This window comes from Phyllostomus hastatus, unplaced genomic scaffold (genome assembly GCF_019186645.2).
Source record: "Phyllostomus hastatus isolate PE091 unplaced genomic scaffold, TTU_PhHast_1.1 phas_contig_148, whole genome shotgun sequence".
Lineage (NCBI taxonomy): Eukaryota > Metazoa > Chordata > Mammalia > Chiroptera > Phyllostomidae > Phyllostomus > Phyllostomus hastatus.
In genome coordinates, this window is record NW_025333607.1 from 11,436,993 (window position 1) to 11,447,312 (window position 10,320).

Here is a 10,320-nt window from a genome sequence, read left to right on the forward strand (position 1 = left end):
GAGAGCACCAGCTAACAACATGATTGTGAGACAGGGCCTGCCGTACCCACTTTGTTTAGCTCGTGGGTCACCTAGCTTTATTCCAGCCTTGTTCCAGACGGAAGGGTGCTGGCCATGCCTCGCTGAAACTAAATTATTCACGTCCTCCTCTGTGATGAAAGATGGCTTTCTAGTTTTGTGTGTGTTCCTAGGCTCAGCTTTCGATTGCCACCGCTCTTCCCCTGCAACTGATGGCCTCTCTGCGTTTTTCTTCCCAAACCACGAGACCAGCCGCTCGTGATGAGGGCACCCATCTTCTCAGTCTGACTACCCCTTCAGGACAGCAACCCCCATATCCTCCTGTTGAAAGCGATGACTCGTAAGCACAAGTGCATTAGGATCGGCTGTGGCCCGCGTCCATCTGGTCTCTTCCTTCCTGCTCAGAGTGATGAATTGGCAAAAGGGCAGAAGAGGAAGGTCAGGGTGAGGCCGGCCCTGCGGAGCGACAGCCGGGCTGCGCAGATGCCAGGCACCTGGTGCAGACGGAGCGCCGTGGGTCCTGGGCAGTGCCCTCTCCTGCGCTCCCTGGCCACTGGACATTCCCATGTGGGAAACAGAAAAGGCCACGTCTGTCTGCAAAGCATCCTGGATTTGTCAGGGAAAAGCAAGTAAGAATTGAGAAGAAAGCGATAAAAGACCATAGAATTGTAGAAGTCATGCACATTGATGAGAGTGTGCGTGTCATTCTTTTTTTCCTCCCCCATCTAGCTAGTGGCTCCTCAGTCTAGTGAGGCATCAGTGCTTCAGAGATCAATGATTTAATAACAAAAAAATGTCAACAGAAAACATTGCAATGGTAAACAACAACAAAAAATCATGAAACACAAGTCAGAGAGAGACTCCTGACATCATCTTTGAGCTTTTAGTCCTTCCCCGCCAATGTAAGCTCATAAATACCCCTCCAACACCGTATTTTTTTTTTTTTACACCCAACCTCACTGGGCTACTTGGGTTTCTTTCTCCGGTGACTGAAAAAAGCTCAAATAAAACATCTTCTAGACTTCGCCCGGACCGATACTCAGAGCATTATTAGGTTCTGTGCAGCCAGAGAAGAGACTCGGGGACATTTCCAAACTAGGCAAAACTTGGAGACCCGGTCGTCCAGATTGAAGACAGTTTCTATTTTTAAAAGGCTCTCACATCAGAGTTAAGTTCAGGTTCCGTTCTGAAAGCTGGGAGTGTCTGCTGGTTTCCATGACTACCCTCTGCAGCTAGGATGATGCCAAAACAGAAGCCAGAGGATTTGGTGACTTTACCTTTATTGTGTGGTCAGATTACAGCTGATTAAAAGAAAGTGCTTAGTCCCCACCACTGCTGTCTCTGGCGTCTTCAGTTTTCCCCTGTGAGGTGGGTGGATGAACCAGAGGCCAAGGGAGGGCTCCCACGCTGAGCTCGGGTCCACCCTCCAGGTGTGTCCTCCTGACGGGTGAGAGGCCTGTGAGTGACACACGATGGGTCATAGGGATTCCCGGGCACAGTTGCTCCAAGTAGCTTTGTGGTTGTCTCATAAATGAGCTCTGGGGCAGCCTCAGTTTTTTTTTTCCTCCGAAGAAGAGATTCCAAAGACCAGCATGTGGGTCACAGGCTGGGGGGCTCAGGGTTGGGGAAGAGGACACACATGTATCTGTCCCTCAGGGTGCCAAGTTCAGCTCCCAAATCTTTGGCAGACCCTCTGCCATCTCCTGGCTTTCCTGTCTGCTCCCCTGGGAAGGAGAGCTCCTGGGAAGGCTGTGCCGGATGATCACACCATCGCACGAGGCGCTGGGCACCTGGATGAGCACCTGCACTGTCCCCCTTCTCACATCTTGCCTGAAACAGGCCTGCCAGATGCTTGGCTGGAAAATCCCCAGGCATCTACTCTGGCTGGTGTGGTTCAGTGGGTTGAGCGCGGGCCTGCAAACCAAAGCGTCACCAGTTCAATTCCCAGTTGGGGCACATGCCTGGGTTGCAGGCCTAGTTCCCAGGTGGGGGCATGCTAAAGGCAACCAATTGATATTTCTCTCGCACATTGAAGTCTCTCCCTTTTCCCCTCTGTCTACACATAAATAGCATTTAAAAAATTGTTTAAAAACTTATGACTGGACAGAGTGTCACCAAGGCCAGGGATAAGGTTTTGTACCTCCTTGTTCACTACGGGTCCTGCTTCATCCTCCATTCAGTGTATATATTTTTTAACTGAAGGAAGAAAGGCAACTTTTATTGAGCACCTATTATGTGCCAGGCACTCTGGGAGGTGCTTGCATGCATGTCTGATTACTTGGGAGGCAGGATGGTGGAAGCCATGGGCAAGAGTTCTAGTATCAGAAAGACCTGGACTTAAATACCATTCTTCCCACTTACTAGCTGTGTGACACTCAGCTTGTTACTTACCCTCTCTGAACCTGTTTCCTTATCTGAAGAATAGGAATTATAATAAATCACCTCCTAAAACTGTTATGAGGATTAAATTAGGTAATACTGGGGAGACATTCAAGAAAGGGTAGCTGTTAGTGTTGTTGTTATTGTTAGTAGTAGTAGCCACAGAATCGCTCTGTGATCCCCGGAGCATCTTCTAAGATAGAACATTGTTGTAGAGAAAGTCCAGGTTCTGAAAGGAGTAGTTCCAGAGTTCATGAGCACAGAGTGAACACAGTGGCTCTCAAATACTTGCTGGATCAATGAAAGTGGCAACATCTGAGTATCCCTGCTTGGTGCGTGGCCTGGAAATTTGTTTATTCTGTGCTTGGTGCTGGGCACAGTGCTAGACAACATGACCTCGAACGTATGAAGCTGTTGCAGAGACAAGACCAACAAATAGAACATTTGCGAGCAATACCAAACAGGATATATTGTTAAGCTGTGTATCTGGCAGAAGTGCTGGGTGAGTTAAGAGGGAAAAGCAACAGTAATGGAGCATCTGCTATGTCCTAGGCCCAGGGATTAAAACATGTTACCTGAGTTGTCATTAACCCTATGAGGCAGATGTTGTATCCTCATATTAGCGATAAAGACACTCTGACCCACTGAGATCCACTGACTTCCAAGGACACACGATTAGTAAGTGGCTGGGCCAGAACTTGAATGCAGGCCGCCTGGCCCCCAAACCGGGCAGAACACCTCCTCCCAGACGAAAGCAGACACCGTCGCTGTCTTCTAGAAAACTGGAAGACGTTCGGTGACTTGGCCAAGGCCACTGGAGGAGCCGCGGGACTTACACGCGCGTCTGTCCATCGGCCGAGCTCAGCGTTCCCCTCCCGCCTTGCAGCCGGCCCTGGCTCCGTTGGCGTCCCACAGGAGTGCGGCCCGAGCAGCTCAGGCCGCCCTGCCGCTGCCGCCGGCCCCACTCTCGGCCTACGCTCAGCGGCCCCGCCCCCGCAAGCTCTGCTTTCCCGCCTGCACGTTCAACCTGCTTCCTCCTCAACACCTTCCCCACGAAATCCCTCCTCGTCCTTCCCAACCCAGCCCCACTCGTGGGCCTGGTCGCTACTGAGAGAGCATCTGTAAGTGGCCGGGTGATACTGTTAATTAATTATTACCAGTTTCCATGTATTGGTTCCCGGTGGCACTTAGCACACGTTTGTTTGAAGAGATGGAAAAATCGATGAATAAACCTGGACGCTAAGGAGGAGCCTGGTGAGGATGTGCCGGGCGCTTCAATGGCCAGGGTGGCCTCTCAGCAGCGCCACCTGGTGGGTCTCCAGGGGAACCTCATCAGGCAGGGCTCAGGGGTGCTTGGTCCTGGAGCGACTGGGGAGGGAGGGGAGCAGTGCAGACGCCTCCCTGGGGGAGCAGGGCCTGCTGCTCGGCAAACCTCTCCTAGGGTCTTGTCTATCTTTCCTGTGCACCTTATGGGGGTGGCCAACCTCACCCCGGCCCCCCTGTGGAAAATCAAACGGAAACCACACCAAGAGGAAATGTTGCAGCCCCTAGAGAAATAGAGGAGATCTCTGGACGAGGCTGAGACAGAAGCCTCCACGGTTCTCGCCCAGGATGAGCGAAGGCGGGCGCAGAGCCTGCACAGTGGAGGTCCCCACACCCAGGAGCCCGCCCACCGGGCCCTGCTCCACACCCTTCAGGGATGGGAGAGGAGGAGGAGGAGGAGGCCCTGGAGAGGACTGGAGGGCTCAGGGACAGGCTCCCACGGCCGCCCTGAGCAGGGAGGCCGACAGCAATGAGCCACCTTCTGCCCAAGAGCAGCAAGAAGCCCTGCGGGGAAGTCACTCTCCACCCACCCCCAAAGACCGCCCCTTTGGGAGTCTTCCCTTAGGTCACTGTTCTAGTTATTCTCCAACTCGAGGGTTTCTGTCTGTTCTTTGTTCTAATGGTTTCTATTTCTTCGTTCAACGTCTCGTTTTGTTCGTGTTTTGTTTTCCTAATTTTGTTCAGCTGTCTGTGTGTTCTTTTTTTTTTAAGATTTTATTTATTTATTTTTAGAGAGGAAAGGGAGGGAGATAGAGAAAGAGATAGAGAGAGAAACCTCAATGTGCAGTTGCTGGGGGCCATGGCCTGCAACCCAGGCATGTGCCCTGACTGGGAATCGAACCTGCGATGCTTTGGTTCACAGCCCGCGCTCAATCCACTGAGCTACGCCAGCCAGGGCTGTCTGTGTGTTCTTGTAGTCTGCTGGCTTTGTCAGGCAGTTCACTGGTTGCCTTGTCTGCCGGGTCAGTTATGGAGCTTGGTCCATTTCCTTGGGTGCGGCCTTGCTTCCCCGGTTCTTCATGAACTTGGATCGTTGTGTGTGTGGCTGTGCACTTGAGGACATGATCCCCCCTTCTCGGTTTCACAGGTTTGTTTCAGCAGGGAAAGACATTCGCTAGTCAGCTGGGTTTTGTGTTTGGGATGGGTCGGCTGGTAGCATCCACAGGCAGGCGGTGGGCTTGCTATAGGGGTCCCTGGCTGGGCAAGGCCACTGCCCGTGCTCTGAGGCCAGAGGTGCCACTGGGTGGGCACCCCGGCTGGGTGGGGCTGCTGGCTGGGCTCTGGGGTGACAGGGAGCCACTGCCTGCCCGGGCTCTGTAATCACCCGTGGTCAGGCGAGGTTGCAGGCTGTGTTCCCAGGCTTGGCCCTGGTGGGACCCCCCGCAGGGCAGAGCTGTGAGCCGAGCCCCGCAGTCGGAGGGGTGGGGTCTCAGACTGTGCTCCCAGGTTGGGTGATGCGGCCGGCTGCACTGCATTCAAATTGGATGGGGCCACAGTCCGGGCTTGCCAGTCAGGGAGGCCATTGGCTCCACTGCTGGGCAAGATTGTCATCTGGATTTTATGGACTTTATGGACCTGTACCCACAGTTGGGAGGGGCTGGAGAATCGGCTCAGCGGTGACACAGGGTCACTGTCTGGGCTCCCTGCTCAGGTGGGGCCAGAGGCTGTGCAGACAGTGGGAGGGGCTGCTGGCTTGGCCTCCTGCCCGGGTGGACTGGGTGGACTGGGTGGACTGGGGGATGTGCTCCGTGGCTGCGGGGTGTCTGCAGCCGTGCTTCCAGAGGGGCGAGACTGGGGGCTCTGCTGAGCAGTTAGAGGGAGCTGTGAGTCTGCTCCCCTGTCTGGATGCGGCTGTAGAACAGGCTCCAGGGCTAGTGCAGCCTCTTGGCAAAGGACCCAAATCAGGCAGAACTTCCAGCGGAGCTCCCTGCCCAGAGGGGCCACTGGCTCAGCTCCGCAGACAGGCCGATAAGCTGGCTGGATATCTACTCCAGTACTTTCGATCCAACGCCGTAAGCCCCGCCTTCCTTCTCCAGTGGCCTGATCCTCTGTGATCCCCATGAATAAGACCTGAATGAGCCTCAGTGCTGTCCCGTGTCACAACACTGGGACAGCTGGATGTCCCCTGTGGGTTCTGTCTTTCCTCCAGAGAATCCACAGGCCCAGAGGGGCCCTCTCGGTGCTGTGCTGCGCTGCGCTGTGCTGGCCTGAGGAGGGCGATGTGGTCCAGGTGTAGCTGCCTCTCCTCCTCCTCTCCTGGGGTTCTTCTTCTCAGCCTCTGTGGCCCAGGGGCTGCCTCGGCCTCACTCTGGGTTCTGTGGTTCTCGCAATGGAGTCTGGGAAAATGGGACAGCTGCTAGGTGTCTCGTGGGGAGAGGGCTGAAGTGGGGAACAACCCAGGTCCCCGTCCTACGGCCATCACTCCTCCTCAAGTTTACTCTTATCCTTACTTAGCTCACATACGCACATGGATGCTTTCCGTCCAAGGTGGATGTTTGGGTCTCAAGACAAAGTGTTTGATGGTGGCTTACCGGGATCTTGTCAATTCACATCAGTTTCTCTGCTTTGACTCTGGAGTAGGGCTGGACAGACAGACAACTCGCAGGACACAGGTCTGGTAGAAGGTGTCCCCCACGGAGAACGGCACTTACTCATTATTTTTAAGCCCATACACTCCAGGCAGAGTGATCATCAAGGACACATTCAAGGGCTAAATGATGATGCAAATATTTCTCTGCTGTTCCCTGTAGGTAGCCTTCTACCCTGTGCTCAGACCACAGTGCGGGGGGCAGGGGAGGGTACCTTGAAGCCCCTCTTCCTTCCTTCTCTCTCCTCTCTACCCTTCCAGCTCCACCTCCCACAGCTGCCTGCATTCCAGACACTCTCTGATCCTGGGTACTTGATGGGTTAGAGGGACATTGAGAATCCTCCCTGTTTATGCCCAAGCCGTGACCTTTATTGTAAGAATAAGATATAATAGGCATGCCCTCTCCCAGGGAGAACTGGCCCTTCTCCCTGGGAGATTAGCGCTTTTACTATTTAACTCTTCCTTCGGGGAGAGCTGGCCCTTCTCCCAGAGAGATCTGATGGTTAACTAAGCCACACAAAGCCCTCGGTGCATAGCCAGTTTTGTCTAAAACATATTTAAGCATAGCCCCCAAAGTGAGACTTTGGAATCTCCCCCAAAGGGAGGACGCCTCACTCGGAACTTTCCCAGGCGGACCCCGAATGCTGTCTCTGCTGGGATTCCCCAGGGTCTGTGTCCGGGTGTTGGTGAACTCCCGTCTGGTGAGGCATGCTCTTGATTCTTGTTTCTGCTTTGCTCTCGCTTAATAAAGTGCTTAGTTATTCACATTTGACTTGGGGTTCTTACTGTCTGTGGATCTGAACCTCCGAGTTAAATGACCAGGATGTCATACGTGCCCCTGAACGGCACGGTACTTCAGAGAGGAGACGAGCACCAAGAAGACAAACAAACCTCTTCTGCATTACTATCGATTGCTCAATGTTGCTAAGTGTTTTCACAGGGCAGGCCACCCTGGCTCCTGCCGCAGACACATGTGACATGACAAATGCACACGCCCAGGAGAAGCGTCTGTAACAAAAATGGCAACGGTGGCTTCAGTGTCTACATTGTATTCCTACCTCCCATAAGCGTCCTTTACTTAAACAAGGGGAATTCAGCTAGCGAGATTCTTACACTTGATACATGTTTCTGCTGGTCTGAAGATGCCGATATTTCTGCTTGTGAGGATGCTCTCAGGAAGAGGGTGGAACTCTGATTCGGTTTGTCATCTGAGTGACTCCCATAAGATTCAAACACAGCTTAGGCCAAGGCTGTGGTGTGCAGAGACACTATCTGGCTATTTATAGCCAGAGCAGTGGGAGGCCCTGTTATGGGAATGCCCAGGGTGCTTTCATCCTGGGAGCACAACTGTCAATCAAAACCTGCAGCTCTGGGGCAAGAGGAAGGAAGAGCACCATCTAGCGGCCGACAACGGGCTGTTTCCGAGGAAACCTCTGGGTAATGCGGTGAAGGCCCACTTCTCACAGAAGGCGACAGCCAGAAAGAGACTGGAGGCCTTGGAAATAAAACTCAGTGTTAAAGGACAGTGCGTGGGGCTTAGACATGTGTGAACAGAGGTCAGAGTATCCACACCACAAGGCTGTTTGGTAATGAAACGAGACATTTCCTCTTTATAGGAAGAGTTTTGCGTTCATAAAACAACAGTGGCAACCGAATCACTGTCGTTAATTTAACAATCCCAGCCCTTATACATGGGACACGTGTGCCCATGTGTCTATCACTTTGTTGGGTGAGTTGTATCATCTTTATTGTGATTATAGAACATGCATTGTTAAAATGTTCCAGTTTACAGTAATGGTGGATTGTTTTACTAGAATTTAGAGAACACCTTGGGGAAAACAAGGTTATTTGGATTCAGAGACAATGTAAACTATAGAAAAAATTAATGAAAACTATTTTGCAAATAAAGTTTACATTTGTGTATGGGCATGAATGAGAGAGAGAGAGAGCAAAGACAAAGGTCTAAAAGTCAGCAAAACTCGCCATTTCCTGGAATGTTCGCCAGTGTCAGATAAACGTTTGAGAGTCGGAAAGTATGTCCTGTGGGGCCACGGCAAGCCCGGGTCTGGGTGAGACCAAACCCGGATTCCTCATGGGTGTGCTCATGTTCTTGGAAGGCAGAGATGAGGAACATCTTCAAGCAACCAAAACACAGTCTCCCTGATGATTCTGAGTCACCACCCGCCCCCGCCGTGTGGATGGGGGACTCACAGGTGCAGGAAACAGATGGCAAACCAGGAAGAGTGTGTCTGACAGCTAGATGGGGGTGCGCAGTTAGCCAGAGTCAACATGGCTACATATGTATTATTAGATGTGACATGTGACTCTCCTTCCTCCTTCTGAGAATATTTTAATTTTCATGACAAATTTATTCAGATTAGAAGAAATAACCCCTACAGAAGGGGTGCAAAGATGTTTTCTTTTTAAAAATTTTAAAAAGATTTTATTTATTTATTTTTAGAGAGGGAAGGGAGGGAGAAGGAGAGAGAGAGAGAAACATCAATGTGCGGTTGCTGGGGGCCATGGCCTGCAACCCAGGCCTGTGCCCTGATGGGGAATCGAACCTGAGATGCTTTGGTTCACAGCCCACGCTCAATCCACTGAGCTACGCCAGCCAGGGTTAGATGTTTTAACTTTTGATACCAATAGGTATTCTGGATTATTTTTAAGTCATCACAGACATTGTATTATTTTATCTGTAAAAACAAAACAAAACAAAATACCCTCACTATGTTTCTCTAAAACAAAAGAATTTTAAAAATTTAAGCACAATACCATTCTCACAGCAAAGAAAAATAATGTTAACACTGCAACAGCACCAAATATTTAGTGTTCAAATTCCCCCAATTACCTTGTCATTTTTTTCAAATGTCACATTTTCTAATAAATTTTAAATATATCTGTTTATCTCAATAAATATTGATGGACTCATTGAATACTTGTATGGCAAAAAAAAAAAGAATCTTAGGTCAGAAGTCTGGCGTGGCATGCTTGAGTACTGTCTGCTGCCGACATTGTTATTAACTAAACTTTACACTTTATTTGGGTTTTAGCACTTTTTCTGATGTCCTTTTTCTGTGCATGGCTACTACATTACATTTAGTCCTGCTAGGCCCCTCCAGTCTGTGACAGTTTCTCAGATTGTCCTTGCTTCCGATGACCTTGGCAGTCTGAGCTTGGTCAGGCGTTTTGCAGACTATTCCCCGTGGACGGAGGCTATGAGTTCTGGGGAGGAAGACTACAGAGATTGTATCATTCTTATCACATCATATCAAGGTTATGCGCAATCAACACCGCTTATCAAAGACGAGGTTCACCTTGATCATTCCGCTGATGCAGTGTTTGCCAGGTTTCTGGACTGTGGGTTTACCCCCTCCCCCTGTTATCTTATTCTGCTCTTCGAAAGCACGTCACTAGGCAGAGCCTGTGCTCAAAGGCCAGCTGAACTCCTGGCAGAGGCTCTGTACTGGGAGATTTGTCTCTTTTCTCCATTTATTTCCCTATTCAGCATTCAATCATTTATTTATACTCATGTGTTTGACTATATGAATAACACTTGTCAAGAAAGTTTATTTCTTTTGTATTTTGAGGACTTCCTGAACCACTATTCATTTTACTTCGCAGTTCAAATGGCAGGACAGCTCTGGGAGTTATTTCCCCACGGGAGCCCTAACCTTTAACAGCCGTGTCGCCTACCACGGCTCGGGGATCCAGAGGGGTCGGGCACCAAGGGGTGGGGGGGGGCGGTGGTGAGGGGCTGGCGGCAGCCGCCGCTGCAGAGCTGGGCCCCGGGCAGGGCGGAGAGGACCCGTGGAGGACCCGAAACCCACACTTGTCCAACGCGCTTCGAGAACAAAAAGATGCCCTGGGCGTGGGCCGCCCCCCCCCCGGTCATCAGAAGGTTTTCGAAAATTTTTCTTTGTGCAACCGCCTCCGGTAACAACCGCCTCCTCGGGCCTCCGGGAGGGATGTCAGAGGTGAGCCGGGCCACCAACGGCGAGGAGGGTGGGCGG